Source organism: Mustelus asterias, chromosome 30, assembly GCF_964213995.1.
Source record: "Mustelus asterias chromosome 30, sMusAst1.hap1.1, whole genome shotgun sequence".
Taxonomy (NCBI): Eukaryota; Metazoa; Chordata; class Chondrichthyes; order Carcharhiniformes; family Triakidae; genus Mustelus; species Mustelus asterias.
This window is the reverse complement of record NC_135830.1, coordinates 4804466-4826290: the sequence shown is the minus strand read 5'-3', so window position 1 is coordinate 4826290 and position 21825 is coordinate 4804466.

Here is a 21825-nt window from a genome sequence, read left to right as displayed (position 1 = left end):
TCGGGCACTAAATGTCCTGAGCGTGGAAATTTCAAATAAGCAAACACATTTTTAACATACGCCGACCAGAATCGAGGCAGAACTGGACTGGATTTGAGATGGGACTTCGAACAAAAATGGCTGAAGTGTGGAAATCTGAGGGACAGTTTCATATCTGTACAACTATGATTAATAATATTTACCAAAGTCTTGGTGATAAAAACAGTGAATTCATAAAAGCAACGAGAATGGAATGTAATGAAATCATTACTTGCAAACATTCAATTCCATCAGTAGGAATGCAACTATCAATGAAAGTGATGAATTCACAACCCTCGGACAATATTTCCCTTTGAATTCCACTTTCATAGATATGGATGTCAGTGCTTTCATTTCCCCTAAAAAGTCTCCTCAGATCTGTTTCACTGTCGTACTGTTGAAGTGATACAATATTCCCAACTGTTGGCGACCCACAGCTACTGCATGCGTTTGACGTCATGAGTCTCAGTAACTGCGCTTGGGAACCGGTTGCTGAGGTGTGACTACTGAACAATATTACCAGCATTTCAAGCTTGCAACAGGAGTTCGGCTGGTGCATTCGCCCGTTTTATTAGCAAATACTTTACGGGAACTTTGTTCCTCATTCAGCACGCGGGATACCACATGGAGATTGAAATTGGTGTTCTATCAAACTGTAATTTGTACATCTGGTGCAGTTATCAGACACGAACCCCATTCAGAATGGGAGGGTGTAAACTTTTTTGCACTCCGTAATTCCGCTGCCAGACATTAATCTTACATACTGGAACATGCTAAAAATAAATTTAAATTGCCCAAAACAATTGACCAAATTTCACTCTGATTCTATGAATATTGAAAACACAAACCTATTACGGCATAGAGTTTATTTTTTCTTAATCTTTGCCGTCTTTATACACATTGTGTCCGTGCTTGACGAGAAAAGAAGAGAAAAGGTTACAGTGATACAGCGTAAAGGGGGTTAGTCGCCACACTAATAACCATCTGCAGTAAAAGTGTTAAAAGACGTAGTTCAGCAAAAAAGTCCTGTACTCTGCTAGCTGCGGGACAGTACTCAAGGACACAAAACTGGCTGCTAGTTCTCAGGCAGAAACATCATAGATGTCAATCCTCACAGATTGTAAACCAATGTGAAACTGCTTGGAGAACTAAATGATCTAAAGATAACATGGGGAGGGGACATGGTTTACGGCTTGAACACAGAGTCTTTATATTTATAGAGACCGCCCTAACCTGAGAGTATTCAGTAACAGCAGGAATCATTGACATGGATGATATAAGCGAACTATTGTCCTGAGTGGTACTGGGACAGAGTTAGAACGTGACAAAAAGCACATTTATTCTGGAATCACTCGTGATCATAGCCAAGGGTTTGTTTTCCACCTGTTTTATCTCCGATTTTCGAGCTCTGCTGAAAGATCAATTAGTTGGAAGATTAAGTTTGTCTCTCACGCCACAGACGCTGAAAAAGCTTATTGTGATAGTGTACAAACCAGTATGATACAACTGCCCGAAATTCGATTCCAGGCCGCAACGGCGAAAACACTTAATCATAATCACTCGACGACCAAGGTAGCTGACATTCGCTGCTGCAATTAGCTGACTATCATGAGTTTACACACTGCCTCACTTCAGTTCACAAACACAATAGACCTGTTTTTCATGGACAAGTGTCATTGTTAGATACATCCAGACGCGAAGCCGTAGTTCCCTTCTCGCTCCACCGTTGCTGTCAGACCTGCGGCCTTTATCCAGCAGTTTCCTTTTTTGGTTCAGATTTCAGCACTCAGAGTAATGTGTTTTTATCTACATGCTGGAGGCTGTTTGTTTCCTGGCAGAAGCGTCTGGAACGGTTCGCATTCTCCGAATAACGTCAGCCATTTAGGACTGAGGTGAGGAGACATTTCTTCACTCAAAGGCTTGTGAATCTGTGTAACTCCATACGACAGATGTCTATGGACTCTCAGTCGATGGAGATATTTGACGGATGAGATGAAGAGATCTCGAGACTCTGAGAGAATGAAGGGCTATTGGGTCGTGTTGGAAATCGGTACTTAGTCTATAGACCCACCTTGAACTTATTCAGTGGTAGAGGAGGCTCAATGGGACATGTGATCCAATCCTACTCCATTGATTCTGTTGAATGGCAATCCAGATCTGTCAACAAATGTTTATGTCAGTAAGGTTGATCACTGGCCTAAGGCACTTCATGCAAGCTGGCAGCTTTTTGGAGGACGTGGGTTCGTTGTTAAAACTTTTGATTTAATTTAATCTTCATGAAATACTTTCGATCGAACACTTTATTTGGGTTCAGACTTAATGCAATAGAATGTATGGTTGTCTAATTTGACAGGAGGGACCAGCAGAGGCAAGGTTAATATAAATTGATGCGGGAAATTGACGTGGTTGTGGAAAGGGACGGATATTTTCTCCGTGTTTTTGAAAATCTCCCGTGTCCTATCAGGAAGTTATTTCAGCTCCTCTTAATTCATGCCCCGTGCCAGAGAAATCAATTTTGATTCCCTGATTGGAAAAGAACCCGGGCTGCGGCGGTCAAAGCGCTGAAACCTAACCACTGGACTACCAAGGAAGATAGTTGCAAGGATTCCAACCTCATCTATCAACGTCAACAGTTTTTAAAGTATCTAAGACATGTTTGTCGGACAAAATGCCATGTTGAGCTGGAACGCCAACCCTCCTTCAGCTCAGGAGAGCACTGATTATGTCAGCTGCAACATGAAATCGACAGTGAGGTGAAATAATTATCGCAGGTTGACGAGGGATCGATTCCCTGTCAGGGAATGATCGTTTTTTGCTCTCGTGCAGCGCTGGAATTAAGAGAAGCTGAAATTACTTCCTTAACGGTACTGGTACTTGTGCCAGTCTAAACAGCAGGGAGAATAACCAGACCCATTCCACAATCCCCTCAATTACCCACAGCAATTCACATTTGCATTGTCCGGCTGGTTTCTCCTGTCAAAATTTCACTGTAATTCACTACATTCAAAGAACAATGTGAGCATCGACCTGTTATAAACCTTACTGCTGTAAATCTGTTGAACAACATCAGCTGATCACAGTTCGGCGTTCGTCACGCTGGAAACTCGTGTGGAAATACAAATAATTTTAAAGCTTAATAGCGTGCATAGGACAGAAAGAAGAGTGTCACTGTGGGTAATTGACACTGTGCTCATTCCTGTAATGAATATCTGGGAGAATCAGGAAGATGAGATTCTGATGGTCAAGTGGTTACAATTCTGAGTTTTCAGGGTCACGGCTTCGATGTACTAAGATTTAATCTTTTTGAGAATCCGTTTAACAAACCTGATCGAAAACAGCTCTGTCAGAATCAGTGGAATGAGCTTTCTCGATTTCTATCCGTATTGGAAACGTCGTATGGGCAATAGGCCAAGAACAAACACAGATGGTGAAGTTGAGCAATAGGCTGCAAAGAGCTGATGGTAAAGATTGTGACACAAGATGAAATCTGTGTGGCAATGGGGTTGGTTTTATTATTTCCACTGACACAGATATCTCCAAGATCTGGATCAAAATTTTGGTCAAATTAAAAGGAAATGTCTCGCTGAATTAAACACTAAACTCTTGTTTTATACAAAACAGAATTACGTTAGATTAGATCCAGCACTCGCTGACACTCTAATATAGTGTCGGCACTGTTTATGCCAGTCTATCTGGCGCAATTGGTCAGCGCATTCGACTATTAACAGATAGGTTGGTGGTTCGACACGAATCCACTAACAGTTTTCTATTTTTCCCCATCAGCACTCATTGTCACAGAGTGCCTGGGACCTTGGGCAAAACGAAAAATATTTCTCAAGTGTTGTCGTCTCTACTGTTATCCGGTGTCACCAACATTATTTATGTAATAAATATTAATTCCATACATAATACATGCATCAATATATTTATTTCAAATATGTCATGAAAGTTAAGAATTAGAATCTAATAAGAGTCATGTCTGTAAGTGCTTTTGTGTCAGTTCTCCGCGGGGTGCTCATCTTGAGACTGGGCCCCGTGTTTTAGATTTCCCGACCAGTGCAAACAATGTCTCCGTATTCAGCAGGATTCAATGAGATATCCTCTCACTTTTTTTTAGCTGCAGGTAATTTCAGCGCAATTTACATCACCTCTCAGCCCAGGTGAACTCTCTCATCCCAGGAGAACGCTCTCAGCCCAGCAGAACTCTCTCATCCCAGAGACTAAATCTGGTGAACCTTTAGTGCACTGTTTCCAGTGCAATGATATTCTTTCTTAAATGTGGATATCAAAATTGCACACACTGTGCCACATGTGCTCCCAGTGAAACCCCATAAAACTGTAGCAAGTTTTTTTCTTATTCTTCTATTCCAATCTGCTTGCATGAAAGACCAAACTTCCATTTGCCTTCCTAATTATCGGCTGCACCTGCACGCTAATGTCCCGCGTTCCTTTTACAAAAGCACCCAAGTCATTTTGAACATCAACACTGATAAATCAGCTCACATTTCCAAACGTGCTTTGCTCTTTCCTCGTTTACGAACAAGAGAACATCTTGTCACTTTCCAACATTACACCCAATCTCCTCCACCCACTGAGCTATGGAGCCAATTGCTGGGTTCAGCACGGAGTTACTGTATCATCATCAGCGGAATGAGGAACAGGCTGGATTTTCAGGTGGGTGATATCTGACGGATGTGGAAATGTCTGAATGGAGAAGGACGAGATAGATGCGACTTGAAAGAGGCAGAATTTGACATGTGTCAGCCCCTTTTGTGATAAATGTCTGCCGTGTGTCTGCCGTGTGATTCTTCTTCAGAGTTCATTGCTGATGTTTCATCTCTGACTTTTCCAGTCTGATACAAGTTCAACCAGCTGAAAGATCAACGTTGTTTCTCCATGAACAGACACTGTGAGGCGTATTTTGATTTAATGAAGAATTAGATAAGAAGTTATTCACTCCGTGGTGTCGAATCCTGACCATGAGACTTCCAGAATAGATATCAGGGATTTTTAATTCGCTGGTCACCCTCTCTGTTTCTGTTGCGTCATCTCAGATCACTTTCGCTCCAGACCCCACTAATCCCCTGACATACTGTGATAGTAATAGGGCAATTGTTATGGGGGATTTTAACTTGACTAATATTGACTGGAATTGTTATAGCTCTAGCTCGTTAGAGGGGTCAGTTTTTGTTCAAAGCGTGCAGGAAGGTTTTTTGACTCAGTATGTAGACAGGCCAACTAGAGGTGAGGCTATATTGGATCTGGTGCTGGGAAATGAGCCAGACCAGGTGCTAGACTTGGAAGTTGGTGTGCATTTTGGTGATAGTGACCACAATTCGGTTACGTTCACCTTAGTGATGGAAAGGGATAGGCATGAACCTCGGGCCAGTGGTTTTAGCTGGGGGAAGGGTAATTATGAGGCTATTAGGAGAGAATTAGGAAACATAGGTTGGACTAGGAGATTACAGGGACTGGGAACGTCCGACATGTGGAGTTTTTTCAAGGAGAAGCTACTGCGAGTCTGTGATAGGTATGTCCCTGTCAGGCAAGGAGGAATTGGTAGGGCTAGGGAACCGTGGTGCACCAAAAAAGTTTCTTTGTTGGTTAAAAAGAAAAAGGAGGCTTATGTTCGGATGAGACGTGAGCACTCGGGTAGTGCACTAGAAAGCTTTAGATTGGCTAAGAGGGAGTTGAAGAGCGAGCTTAGAAGGGCTAAAAGGGGACATGAGAAGACTTTGGCGGATAGGGTTAAAGAGAATCCTAAGGCGTTCTATAGGTATGTCAAGAACAGAAGGTTGGTTAGGGCAAGTTTAGGGCCAGTTATAGATGGCAGAGGGAAGTTATGTGTGGAACCGGAGGAGATTGGTGAAGCATTGAACCAATATTTCTCTTCGGTGTTCACGCAAGGGGACATGAATATAGCTGAGGAGGACACTGGGTTGCAAGGGAGTTGAATAGACAGTATTACAGTTGATAAGGAGGATGTGCAGGATATTCTGGAGGGTCTGAAAATAGATAAATCCCCTGGTCCGGATGGGATTTATCCAAGGATTCTCTGGGAGGCAAGAGAAGTGATTGCAGAGCCTCTGGCTCTGATCTTCAGGTCGTCGTTGGCCTCTGGTATAGTACCAGAAGATTGGAGGTTAGCGAATGTTGTCCCATTGTTTAAGAAGGGGAACAGAGACTTCCCCGGGAATTATAGACCGGTGAGTCTCACTTCTGTTGTCGGCAAGATGTTGGAAAAAATTATAAGGGATAGGATTTATAGTTATTTGGAGAGTAATGAATTGATAGGTGATAGTCAGCATGGTTTTGTGGCAGGTAGGTCGTGCCTTACTAACCTTATTGAGTTTTTTGAGAAAGTGACCAAGGAGGTGGATGGGGGCAGGGCAGTGGACGTGGTATATATGGATTTTAGTAAGGCGTTTGATAAGGTTCACCATGGTAGGCTTCTGCAGAAAATGCAGATGTATGGGATTGGGGGTGATCTAGGAAATTGGATCAGGAATTGGCTAGCGGATAGGAAACAGAGGGTGGTGGTTGATAGTAAATATTCATCATGGAGTGCGGTTACAAGTGGTGTACCTCAGGGATCTGTTTTGGGGCCACTGCTGTTTGTAATATTTATTAATGATCTGGATGAGGGTATAGTTGGGTGGATTAGCAAATTTGCTGATGACACCAAAGTCGGTGGTGTGGTAGACAGTGAGGAAGGGTGTCGTAGTTTGCAGGAAGACTTAGACAGGTTGCAAAGTTGGGCCGAGAGGTGGCGGATGGAGTTTAATGCGGAGAAGTGTGAGGTAATTCACTTTGGTAGGAATAACAGATGTGTTGAGTATAGGGCTAACGGGAGGACTTTGAATAGTGTGGAGGAGCAGAGGGATCTAGGTATATGTGTGCATAGATCCCTGAAAGTTGGGAATCAAGTAGATAAGGTTGTTAAGAAGGCATATGGTGTCTTGGCGTTTATTGGTAGGGGGATTGAATTTAGGAGTCGTAGCGTTATGTTGCAACTGTACACAACTCTGGTGCGGCCGCACTTGGAGTACTGTGTGCAGTTCTGGTCCCCACATTACAGGAAGGATGTGGAGGCTTTGGAGAGGGTGCAGAGGAGGTTTACAAGGATGTTGCCTGGTATGGAGGGGAGATCCTATGAGGAGAGGCTGAGGGATTTGGGATTGTTTTCGCTGGAAAGGCGGCGGCTAAGAGGGGATCTTATTGAAACATATAAGATGATTAGAGGTTTAGATAGGGTGGATAGTGATAGCCTTTTTCCTCTGATGGAGAAATCCAGCACGAGGGGGCATGGCTTTAAATTGAGGGGGGGTAGTTATAGAACCGATGTCAGGGGTAGGTTCTTTACCCAGAGGGTGGTGAGGGATTGGAATGCCCTGCCAGCATCAGTAGTAAATGCGCCTAGTTTGGGGGCGTTTAAGAGATCCGTAGATAGGTTCATGGACGAAAAGAAATTGGTTTAGGTTGGAGGGTCACAGTTTTTTTTTTTTTTTTTTAACTGGTCGGTGCAACATCGTGGGCCGAAGGGCCTGTTCTGCGCTGTAATGTTCTATGTTCTATGTACTGAGTCCAGACCCCACTAATCAACAGAGCACCGTTACCCAGGTCTTATCCCGGTACCCTGACATACTGACCCCACTAATCAACAGAGCACATCTACCCAGACCCTATCCTTGTCCCCTGACATACTGACTCCACGAATCAACAGAGCACATTTACCCAGGCCCGATCCTTGTACCCTGACATACTGACCCCACTAATCAACAGAGCACCTTTACCCAGGCCCTATCCCTGTACCCTGACATACTGACCCCACTGGCCAACAGAGCAACTTTCCCCAGACCCGATCCCTGTCCCCTGACATACTGACCTCACTAATGAACAGAGCACCTTTTCTCAGGTCCTATCCCTGTACCCTGACATACTGACAGCACCCATCTGCAGAGTACATGTACGCAGGCCCTATCCCTGTACCCTGACAGACTGACCCCACTAATAAACAGAGCACATTTCCCCAGGCCCTATCCATGTACCCTGGCATACTCACCCCAATAATCAACATAAAACCTTGACCCAGGCCCCATCCCTGTCCCCTGACATACTAACCCCACTAATCAACAGAGCACCTTTCCCCAGGCGCTATCACTGTACCTTCACTTACAGACCCCACTAATCAGAGCAACATTGCCCAGGCCCTATCGCTGTGCCCTGACATACTGACCCTACTAATCACAGAGCACCTGTACCCAGGCCCTATCCCTGTCCCCTAACATACTGACCCCACTAATCAGAGCAACATTCCCCAGGCCCTATCCCTGTCCCGTGACGGACAGACCCCACTCATCAGAACACCTTCACCCAGGCCCAATCCCTGTACCATGCCCTACTGATTCCACTAATCAGAGCAATATTCCCAGGCCCTATCCCTGTCCCCTGACATACTGACACCACCCATCAGCAGAGTATCTTTACGCTGGCCCTATCCCTGTGCCCTGACATCCTGATGCCACTAATAAACAGAGGATCTTTACTCAGGCCCAATCCCTATACCCTGACATAATGACCCCACAAATCAACAGAGCACCTTTCCCCAGGCCCTATCCCTCTACCCTGGCATTCTGACCCCGTTAATCAACAGAGCAACTTTACCCGGGCCCTATCCCTGTATGTACCCTGACATACTAAACACAGTATTCAACAGAGATCCTTACCTCAGGCCCTATCCCTGTCCCCTGACATATTGACCCCACTAATAAACTGAGCAACTTTGCCCAGGCCCTATCGATGTACCCTGACATACAGACACCACTAATCAACAGAGCACCATTACCCAGGCCCGATCCCTGTACCCTGACATAATGACCCCACTAATAAACAGAGCACCTTTACCCAGGCTCTTTCCCTGTACCCTGACATACTGACCCCACTAATCAGGGCATCTTTCCCCAGGCCCTAGTCCTGTACCCTGACATATTGACCCAACTAATCAACAGAGCACTTTTACACAGACCCTATCCCTGTGCCCTGACACACCTTTACCCAGGCCCTATTCCTGTACCCTGACATACTGACCCAACTAATAAACAGAGCACTTTTACAGAGGCCCTATCCCTGTGCCCTGACATACTGACCCCATTAATCAACAGAGCACCTTTACCCAGGCCCGATCCCTGTACCTTGATGTACTGACCCCACTAATCAGAGCAACATTCCCCAGGCCCTGTACCTGTGCCCTGAGATACTCAACCCACTAATCAATAAAACACCTTTACCCAGGCCCTATCCCTTTACCCTGACAAACTGACCCCACTAATCAACCGAGCCCTTTTACCCAGGCCCTATCCGTGTGCCCTGACATACTGACGCGACTGATCAAAAGAGCACCTTGACCAATGCCCTATCCCTGTCCCCTGACATACAGACACCACCAATCAGCAGAGTATCTTTACACAGGCCCTATCCCTGTACCCTGACATACTGACGCCACTAATAAACAGAGCACTTTTACCCAGGCCCTATCCCTGTACCCTAACAGACCGACCCCACTAATAAACAGAGCACCTTTACCCAGGCCCTATCCATGTACCCTGACATACTGACCCCACAAATCAACAGAACAACTCTGCGCAGGCCACATTCCTGTCCCCTGACATACAGACTCCACTAATCAACAGAGCACCTTTATCCAGGCCCGATCCTTGTACCCTGACATACTGACCCCACTAATAAACAGAGCACCTTTACCCCGGCCCTATCTCTGTACCCTGACATACTGACCCCTCTAATCAACAGAGCACCTTCACCCAGGCCCGATCCCTGTACCCTGACATACTGACCCCACTTATCAGAGCAACATTCCCCAGGCCCTATCCCTGTGCCCTAACATATGCAACCCACTAGTCAACAGAGCACCTTTACCCAGGCCCTATACCTTTTCCCTGTCATACTGATCCCACGAATCAGAGCAATATTCCCCAGGACCTATCCCTGTACCCTGACATACTGACCCCACTAATCAACAGCGCGCCTTCACCCAGGCTCTATCCGTGTGCCCTGACATACTGACCTCACGAACGAACAGAGCACCTTTTCCCAGGTCCTATCCCTGTCCCCTGACATACTGACTCCACCCACCAGCAGAGTACCTTTACGCAGGCCCTATCCCTGTACCCTTGACTACTGACCCCAATAATCAACAGAGAACCTTTCCCCAGGCCGTATCCCTGTGCTCTCACACACTGACCCCACGAACCAACAGAGCACTTTTACCCAGGCCCTATCCCTGGACCCTGACACACTGACCCCACGAATCAACAGAGCAACTTTACACAGGACCTATCCCTGTACCCTGACAAACTGAGTCTATTAATCAACAGAGCACATTTACCAAGGCCCGATCCGTGAAACGTGACATACTGTCCCCACTAATCAACAGAGCACTTTTGCCCAAACCCTATCCCTGTGTCCTGACATAATGACCCCACTAATCAACAGAGCACCTTTACGCAGGCCCGATCCCTGTAGCCTGACATACTGACCCCACTAATTAACAGAGCACCTTTACCCAGACCCTATCCCTATACCGTGACATACTGACCCCACTAATCAACAGAGTACCTTAACCCAGGCCCTATCCCTGTGTCCTGACAAACCGACCCCACTAATCAGAGCAACATTCCCCAGGCCCGATCCCTGTCCCCTGACATACTGACCTCACTAATCAACAGAGCACCTTTACGCAGGCCCTATCTCTGTACCCTGACATACTGACCCCACTAATCAGAGCAACATTCCCCACGCCCTATCCCTGTACCCTGACACACTGACCCAACTAATCAACAGAGTACATTCACCCAAGCCCTATCCCTGTACCCTGATATACTGACCCCACTAATCAGAGCAACATTCCCCAGGCCCTATCCCTGTCCCCTGACATAATGACCTCAAGAACCAAAAGAGCACCTTTTCCCATGTCCTATCCCTGTACCCTGACATACTGACCCCACTAATAAAAATGAGCATCTTTACTCAGGCCCAATCCCTATACCCTGACATAATGACCCACAAATCAACAGAGCAACTTTCCCCAGGCCCTAACCCTGTACACTGGCATTCTGACCCCATTAATCAACAGAGCGCCTTTACCCGGGCCCTATCCCTGTCCCCTGACATACTGACCCCACAATTCAACAGAGCACCTTTTCCGAGGTCCGATCCCTGTGCCCTGACATACTGACCCACTAATAAACAGAGCATCTTTACCCAGGCCCAATCCCTATATCCTGAAATACTGACCCCACAAATCAATGGAGCACCTTTCTGCAGGCCCTATCCCTGTACCCTGGTATACTGACCCCACCACACAGCAGAGCATATTTTACCACGCTCTATCCCTGTACCCTGACATGCTGACCCCACTAATCAACAGAGCACTTTTACCCATGCCCTATCCCTGTACCCTGACATACTGACCCCACTAATCAACAGGGCACCTTTACCCAGGCCCGATCCCTGTACCCTGACATACTGATTCCACTAATCAACAGAGTACATTTACCCAGGCCCTATCCCTGTGTGCTGACAGACTGACCCTACTTAACAGAGCACCTTTGTGGATGTGGATACATGTGTAGTGATGCTTGGATAGTGATGTCTTCCTTGATTGTAGAAACTATTAATAATCTAATGCTTACAGTATTATAGTATAAGTGAGTATAAACTACTGCCTGGCTCCTGGCGGTTGGGTGAGATCATGTGATGGTATGGCCTTGTTCTGCAAACAACTGCCTGCTATGATAAGCTGAATGCAGCTGCGATCACTTATCACCACACAAGTGTTCTGTGTTGCAGCATACGTGCAGAGAATGTGACTGGCCAGTGAAGGTCAGCACGAGGAGTGCATGAAGGATTATTATCCTCTGATTGGTAATGCGTATATTGGGGCTATAGCTGGTAGGCTATCGGGTCGCTTGCTTTTTTTGGAAAAATGTATTTGTGTTGTACCAAAACAAAGAAGTGTGTTCAGTCTCCCCTGAGGGCTGCAGGCTTTTTTAGGCTGCATCATTAAGGAAGACTGACCCGCCGTCGTAACATAATGAACTAAGTGAAATAAAGATGTTGATTCAACATCTGGAGTTGAAACAATTTGTTGTCGAACCAAGCTGGATAGAGTGTAAATTGAGATTATCATTTGGTGTCAGAAGTGGGATTCCAACGGTCGGCAGACGGCAGAAAACGGCATTAGAGTGAGCAGCACCGAGTCCGGGACTGAGGAATTGGCCATCCAAGTGCGTGAGTACCATTGATACAACCACTTGGTTTTCCTCTGCCCTGTCATTCTGGTGTTTGTTGACCTTTCGTTTGTTGTCGCCAGCCGCCCAGACGGAATAACCCGTGATTTAATCAGCTTGTGCAACTCCAGGTCGGTTGTTATTTGGGTCACTGTGAAAACGGTGAGGTAGAAAATAAGTAGTCAGTGAATAATTGAGCAGAACCGTAATTCACTGAGGGTCGCTGTTGATCGGCGAGGATCACCAGGGAACTGGTGAGGTGGTCATAAAATTGTTAGAGCTCGAATTGAATTTACCGTGGTATTGAGTGAATACAACAGCTTGTTTTAAAATGGGGAACTATTTGGATACAACCAATCAGACAAATTCAGCCTTACAAATGTTTTGCGAGAAATATCCGGATAAAGCCACCAAATTGAGACAATTGTCGGGGGCATTGACCCATAAATTAGGGCCATCTGAATGGCCCCCAGGAGGGACCAGAAATATCCACCTTGTTAAAGCTGCGCAGCAACAAATTTGGCTCAAAGAATATGGGAAGGAAGACGAAGGAGCTTATAGGGTTATGGTTACAACATTGTCAGGAGTTAAAGGAGCAGAGTCTCCTATCCAGCTGGCAGGACAATGCTGTTAAGTTGGGAATAGAATTAATGGAGGGAGGGACTCCAAAACCAGTTGAGGTGTTGAAAAGGGAATGCTTACATAAGAAACGGTCTCTTGAGGATTGTGAGGCTTCTGAGATAGGGAACATGATGGATGGCATTAAGGTCACTGATAATGATACAGATAAGGATCTACACCATTGGATGACGGGGGCAACTACACCTCTTCCGCCTCACCCGCCTCAAGAGCAGCCCTTGCAGTGATTAAGTGCGCCGCCCATACCGCTGGTAAAGACCCTGTCACTTTAGGTAACCATAGGGCAGATGAGGCGGCCAAATTGGTTTTTAAAACTTGTCAGATGATTGTGCCCCGAATGATGATGCAGGAGAAAAGTCTGGACGCAGATGGCCCTGCCTCTGAGAAATCCATGCCAACCATCGATGATGATCTTCGATTGCAGCAGCAAGCCTTGCCTTGCGATGAAGATTTATGGAATGTATTGGGCTGTAGGGTGGACCCAGACTCCGGAGTCTGGATCACCCCTGCTAACCAAACTGTATGTCTGATACTTTGGCTCTCTGGGTAATTGATTGTGTACACTTTGCAACTCACTGTGGTGCAAGGTCTCTTAGTGATTTGCTCCTCACTTCCTGGTGGCATCCTCGCCTACAGGACATGGCACAAAGTCTAAGCCTCCGCTGTTTGATATGCCAACAGCATAATCCGGGCAAGAGTGCGCCCTGTGATCTGGGTAAGACTCCCCTGCCGGCAGGCCCCTTTGACACCCAGCAGATGGACTACATTGAGTTGCAGAGATGTCAGGGGTATAAATATGTCTCAGTAATCGTGGATGTCCTTAGCAAGTGGATTGACGCGTATCCTACATCGGATAACAAAGTGACAACTGTCGTCAGGATTTTACTGCGCGAAATTGTGCCTCGATTTGGCGTCCCGACCTGCCTGAGTTCTGACAATGGCCCACATTTTATTGCATCGGTCAATAAGGAGCTGTGCACCCAGCTGAATATTCGGCAACAGCTCCATTGCGCTCACCATCCCCAAGCTGCTGATGTAGTCGAACGTTCCAATCAAACGCTCAAAACCAAGCTGGCTAAACTTGTAGAAACTTCAGATCTGTCTTGGGTCAGACTACTCCCTGTAGCTTTATTTCAAATATGAACCACCCCTGCAGGACCGTCCCATCTCTCGCCCGCGGAGGTCTTGTATGGTCGACCCCTGCAGAACCCTTGGGATGATGGGCAACGACGCCCGTTCATTTCCATCATATGACGGATGAAATGACCTCATATATCCTCTCCCTTACCCACTCTTTGCGCCATCTCCACTCACAAGTCCGGGCTGCTCACGGTAAGCCACCTACCTTAACCACTCCCACTAAAGTAAAACCGGGCTCATTTGTCCTTATCAACAATTGGAGTCGCAAGCATTTAGAGCCGCGGTGGGAGGGCCCATTCCAAGTCTTGTTAACCACCCCTACAGCGGCTAAGGTGGCGGTTCGCGATGCCTGGGTCCACCTCCACCACTGTAAATTGATCGGGCAAGCCGAAGCCTAAAAGAATTGAGGATGACAGGGAGGAGGATTTTACGGATGATTAGTATGAGAGGCGGTACCGGGTGACATGCTCTTTACTCTGTGGTTGTTATGCTTGTCGTTATGTTTTTGTCCCCTCCAGGTGGTGGTCAAGTGTCAAGCTCATCGGCTTGGTGTTCCGTGTTGTAAGAAGGGAGGGGTTGGGGATGCTCCACAGTTTATGTGTGCCAGGATCACCTCTGCCTGAGTAAGTATTGCCATCAGCATAAATGTAGGTACGAAGCCCAGAGAGATTAGGTAATCTGTAAGTGTTTGAATTCGACCTGCATAGCTTTGCGAAAAGGGGAAAATCTAATTTGTGGCTATATGAATGGCACCCACCTTCATGCTTACGGTAGGGACTTTACGATAGTACAGATTAATGCAGAAGGAAGACTGACGGTACCATCCTGTACAGGTTCCAGATCCCTGTTCTTGGGAACCGATGATACCTATCACCAGGTTCGAGCCAACGGGACATAGCAAAAGTGTTCAGAGACCATGTACACTGAAACAGGGTATTTCTTCTTTTTCAATGGTACGGCCATCAATTATTTGTCCTACCCTTACCCCCGTTCAGTGGCAACAGGGACCACTTCCCAGCATGGTTCCTTGTCCGAGCCATTGGGGGCCTCCACGTCATCGCCATAGAAGGCCAGAGCGGCAGTTATCGGAGGAGGTTTGCACTGACTACAAGGAAATAACTGCCCCCACTCCTGGTCAGGCTGCTGGCTATGGAGCGGCGGGTTTCTTTTCCTTTGGAGCCGTCCCAGGGCGAACGGCTGCAGATAATCGTAATTACATTGCTTGCGGCCTTACCGCCTTGGGGAACGCTACAAGAGGGGCCCTCCAGGTCATCACCGCCCAACTAGAGAAACTCAGGCTGTATGCCCAGCAGAATAGATATGCCTTGGATTACCTGCTGGCTCGACAAGGAGGCCTGTGTGCCATAGTGAAGGATCACTGCATACTGGGACTAGATGAGGTCACTACTAATCTCACTAATTACCTGAACCAAATTGACCAGCAACTAGGGTCGATGAGAGAGGGCAAAGGATTAGGGGAATGGGACCTGTCAGGATGGCTTGGTTGGTTAATGAATGTGGGATTATATGCCATACTCTTGGTTCTGTGTATAAGTATTGGAATTGGCATTGTAAAGTGTCTCATCGCACGGGTGATGACCACCTTGGAATCGATAGGGTCACGACCGACTCAACCGATGATGTTCGCCGCGAGTGAGGAGGAAAAGGACAAGGAATACCAACCCATACTGGACGACGAGGTGCTGGAGGAAACCCGACGAGAAGTGGAGGCAGAATTGTATGCGGAGGATGAGAGAGATAAAGTAATATTGGACTTGATGAAAATACAATTGTAACCTGAATTGAACAAGCCACGACAATGTCAGTGGTTATAACAGAATGATAAAAGTGGGGAATGTGGATGTGGATATATGTGTAGTGATACTTGGATAGTGATGTCTTCCTTAATTGTAGAAACTATTAATAATCTAATGCTTACAGTATTATAGTATAAGTGAGTATAAACTATTGCCTGGCTCCTGGCAGTTGGGTGAGGTCATGTGATGGTATAGCCTTGTTCTGCAGACAACTGCCGAAGATAAGCTGAATGCAGCTGCGATCACTTGTTATCACACAAGTGTTCTGTGTTGCAGCATACGTGCACAGAATGTGACTCGCACGAGGAGTGCACGAAATAATATTATCCTCTGATTGGTAACAAGTATATTGGGGCTATAGCTGGTAGGCTATCGGGTCGCTTGCATGTGCTATGAAAAAAAGTATTTGTATTGTACCAAAACAAAGAGGTGTGTTCAGTATCCCCTGAGGACTGCAGGCTTTGTTAGCCTGCATCATTAAGGAAGACTGACCCGACGTCGTTAAATAATGAAATAAAGAGGTTGATTAAACACCTGGAGTTGAATCGATTTGTTGTCGAACCAAGCCTGATATAGAGTAATTTGAGATTATCATAACCATTAAACATCTCCCACTGCCTTCTCTTTCTAGTATGCATTTCTCCCTGATCAGATCCATTCCCCCTGACACTGAGCATAATCCCAGGGACCCTCTCTCCCTGTTCTGTTCTCTCTGTTACCATCCATCTGAAATCACGGAAAACCCATGGGATCTGCCTTGTTCCCATCTGCCATTTAATATGCAATATTGTTTAGTAGATAACATTTATTTTGTTACTCCTCATATACCACATGTTAATTCTGAATGCTGCTGTCCGAGGTTGGTGTTGTAAATGGCTTTATGTTTCTGACTTTACATGGCAACGTTTATTTTCTTTGTGTAAGAACGGGAAATATTGTGACGGTATCCTGTTAATAAACAAGTAAAGGTTCAAACTTGACTTCTGTAAACAAACCATTACTAGCCATTAACTGGATCATACAATACCGTGCAACTTAAAACAACTGGTGAAAATGGAGAAGGGAAAAAGCAGAACCTTCTTCAGTTCATTTCGGAACTTGGTTTGGGATACTGCATAGATAAAGGTATTGTTGCAGGAACTGAGTAACTGCAGCATGTTTGTAGTTTCTTGAAGCATGAAGTGCGGGTCATTGAAATCCAGGCCGGTGAAGTAGGCCTCACCCGTAATCCGCACGTAGAGGAAATGTCCGACGTATGTGACCCACAGGAGGAGGAAACTGAGCGAGATAGTGAACAGCAACACAATGGATCTCTTGCGGTTTGCCATCTCTGCATCTCCATGATTCTCGGCGCTCCGGAGCCTCCTGCGGGCTCTGCTGGCCACTAAAATGTGCTTCACGGTTAGGGCGTTGAGAATCAGAATGAGGAGGAATGGGAGAAAGGGCGTTAATATATGGTCCAGCCAGTCATAGGCCTGCCAGGTGGGCAAAGAGTAATAGCTGGACATAATATCACAGAACCAGGGTACCCCGTCCAGTATGTACAAGGGCTGATAGGTGAAATAGAAAGGAATGTTCTTCACGTAGCTTAGAGTACAGACAAGTCCTATAACCAGCAATGCTGTTTTCTCAGTGCAGTATCTGGCCTTTAGTCTCTGACAGCAGATGGCCACGTAACGGTCTAAGGTGAAAGCCACTGTCAGCCAGACTGAACCATCCCGGGTTGCATACACCAGCACAGTGCTGACAGCGCATCCGGGGGTGGTAGATAGGACACTGTACCGAAAATAAATGCCACCTATCCGGTTGAGGATAACAGCAGTAACCATGACAAGAAAATCAGTCACCGCTATCGCCACTGGATAGTAAGTGATGCACTGGGAGAGTCCACACCGTCCACGGGATAGGATGATGATCGCCACCAAGTTAGCTGTAAGAGAATAAAAGGAGAAAGACGTTACCAAGTGGACAGCAAAAAACAACTACTCCCTGATCCAATCAGTTGCTGAAACCCTCCTGATCCGTCTATTTGCCACCTCCAGATTTCAATTATTCCAAAGCCATTGCTACTTGTTCCACAGCCACTGCTGGATCAAACATTTGTCAATTCATAGAATATACTAATCAGTCCCTGTCACAAACACCACTCTCTGACAACTGATTCAATTCTTGTGGCTAACCATCATCTGAGGCTGGAAACTGTTTCCAATATCGATGTTTTGACAGTGGGCTGAAATTGCAGATGCCACATTCCTAAGTTGACCATAAGTGGCAGGTGGCACAGTGGTGAGAACTGCTACCTCACAGCGTCAGGGACCTGGGTTTGATTCCAGGCTTGAGTCACTGTCTGTGTGGAGTCTGCACGTTCTCCCCGTGGCTGCGTGGTTTGCTCTGGGTGCTCTGGCTCCCTCGCTCAATCCGAAAGATGTGCTGCTTGGGTGCATTGGCCATGCCAAATGCTTCCTCTGTGTATCAAAACAGGCGCCAGAGTATGGGGACTGGGGATTTTCACAATAACTTCGTTGTTGTGTTAATGTAGGTCTACTTTGTGACCAATAAATAAAAATAAGCACGAACGCAACTTACATTTACTTTCTAATACAGTCCATGGTGTCGCCTGTGCCTTAGCGTAACTTCGATTAAAATCCTTTATTATATCTCGGCTCACGACCATAGGAATAGGTTCCTGCAGCCTCAGTGAACTCTAACCGACCCAAAAGATTTGTTCCCAATGCTTATACTCATGCCACACCCATTCAGCCATCATCACTACGCTTGCTGATCTATTTTGGACAATTGCCTAGTTACAGCTCAGTTTCAGTATTCCCTCCACAATGATCCATTAAGTCGTTAGCCTCGTCAGCCTCGCCACTCCCTATCCTTGTAATATGCTGCAGCCCTAAAGCAATCTGAGAGGCTATCGTACATCTAAATCTGCCCTCTTGTCAATTCCAGACATTAACGATCCATCGCTTTCAGTGATCATTTTAGCTGCCTACACTCTTTTGCCTGGAATTCCCATCTTCAAATTCTCATTTTTCCTCTCTCTTACCTTATCTACGATTTATTGAATTAACGTACCTCTTTGACCAAACATTTCGTAATTCTGCTTGATGTACATTTCTCTGGTTCAGTAGAACTGTTGAATAATATAGCGTGTGTACAATGTTACAGTTATAATTCATATTCCTGCATTCTAATAAACAGTTGTTCAAAAAGTGTGAAGTGCAACATACTGAACTGCGTATTGCCACACACCATAATGCAAATGGAAGCAATGCACCCGAACACACGAAAATACAATGAGGCCTTTTCACCACCGTACAAATGAATAATTTAACGGGGATTCCTTTCTTACCTGGGACACCAATAGCAGCGAGCATCGGATAATAAATAGCATAAAATGGTCCATTCGCTGGCCCATGCATCGCCTTTCAGAAACTAATTGAATTCTGCAAGTTGCGCACACTATCTGCGCAAGAGCAAAATACACTCTCCTTTATACCAGGTGAGAGCCTCCAGAGGGACAGTTAAGTTACAACATCCACTTTATTAACAGGTCAGAGAACAAACAGATTAAAGGATGATCTCATATATTTCATTTGTTACATTTGTAAGGGAGATGAATGCATTGCCGATGTTTGTGAATTGCTGTCCACAAATTTACCGTCCCTCCTCGGCTCACACCATGTCCTAGCATCTCCATCAATCAGAACTCATGTTTTGTATACTGAACTGAGGTCCCATCTCTAATGGAAAAACCATCTCTTCCCATCCCACCATGATGTGGTTATAGTTGGTGGATGAGTTAATGTGTTTGGCTTACTTGGTAACTTTCTGGTGTTTAGTGCTCTATTGCTGTACAAATATTTGAACAGATTTACGATGCAACTATTTGAAATAACTATTCGCGAATATGGGGGGATGTATGAGGTGGAACCCATCGCTTGCAAATACTGCGCTCTGTGGAAACACCACACCACTTCGGTTGTTCTGATAAACCACACCTGTTGAAAGTGCCTTCAAATGATCAAGAATGAATTTAGAATTTCTAGTGAAGGAACAATTGACGCATGTCCTGCTGTGTATAAATTGATATATCGTTGGGGCAAGTAATTGCCGAGACGTGGTTTAGAACTAATAGCACCAAGTGCAGTGAAAATGAAGACAGTATCGACATTAAATAGAAATATAAATTGTTGGTGTAATAATAACTGAGACAAAACCTCATGAAATGCGAGCAGCACCAAGGCGTTATAGAATACATGGAATATATAAATAAATATTGTCCTCGTACATCGGAGACAGGGCAGAGTGAAGTACAAATGCAGTCGATAGAATTAATTAGCATCCAGCTTCTCAGGAGCAAATGATCATTCTGTAAATGAGCGAGGGCCGAGTATAATATTAACAGGGAAACATGTCAGATAATTCACCTCATGCTCACATGCCCTTCGTAGACCTACTGTAGTGCTTTGCTGATGCCCAAATGATTTGAATAACAAAACTTCATATTCCCTTTCAGAACATTACAGGCTGCTGGATACAACGTTGAATTCAAGAACTATGGATAGTAACCCCTCCCCCCCATCCCTATTAATTTTACCACCCCGCTCCCCCCCCCCCCCACATTTGTACCGCCCCCCCCACCCCACATTTGTAGATTGCTGTTAGTTGTTTTTCCGCTCTCATGGCCTGCCCCAACACAAGAGACAACATCCACCCATTTGACCACCTGTCACTGTTTGTTCAGTTCCATCATTCCAATATCTGACCTTTTGCAACTATTAACATTCTTCGTCCCTCCATGGAACCATTAACACTCCTCTTTCTCTTATGTTCAGGATAAAACTGCCATATTTCTTTGGTGCCGACCTATCCATGTTATTTTATTCTGCCCCATCTCTTACTATGTAGTTTTTTTTTACCTTTCCTCAGTTCTATAAACAGATCATTTATATCTTAAAGGTTAATTCTGTCTATCTCTACAGAAAGTTCCAGACCTGCTGAGTTTATCCAGCATTTTCGATTTTTATTTCAGGTCTCACAACGTAGTGACTGTGACCATTGAGTCAAAACCAAGAATGGACTGCCCCCGATGTCCATTGTGCTCCAAATGTCTCCCGACTTCTACAATATTTTTTTTCTCTATGTTGTGTGTTTCTGACAATTAATGATGACATTAGCACTTTAGAGAGGAATGACCTAAGAACAGGAAAGCATGATATGGAAGCAGTTTGGGTTGAGGTAAGAAATGATAAAAGTAAGAAGTCACTTGTGGGCCCTAACTGCAGCTATATGGTAGGACAGATGATAAAGCAAGAGATAATGGGTGCTTGTCGGAATGGTACGGCACTAATCATGGATGATTTTAATCTACATATTGAAAGCAAAAATCAGATGGGTAAACGTAGCATAGAAGAGGACATAATAGATATGTTTTCTGGGTAGTTTCATAGAATTACACGTTTTGCAGCCAACCAGTGTGTACGTTATACTAGACTTGGTATTGTACAACGGGATGGGATTCATTGAAACTTTTGGTGAAGGCACTGCTTGGTAGCAGCGTTCATAATAATAAGATTGAATTTTGCATTTAGTTTGAGGGAGAAAAGACTATTATTTTAAACATAAATATGGGTTACTATGGGGGCATGAAAGTGGAGCTCGCGAGAGAGAACAGTAAAATGTCTTTAAAGGATAAATCAATAGAGGTTCAATGAAAGACATTTGAATAGACACTTCAGAACACAAAACAGATACATTCCAATTAGAAAGGAAAATTCAGATGGGGACCTAATCTCAGATGGCATCTTAGAAAGTAAAGACACCATTAAATTGAAGAAAAAATCAAACTTGTGCAAAGATGAGTAGCATATCAGAAGATTGGAAAAGTTATAAAGCAC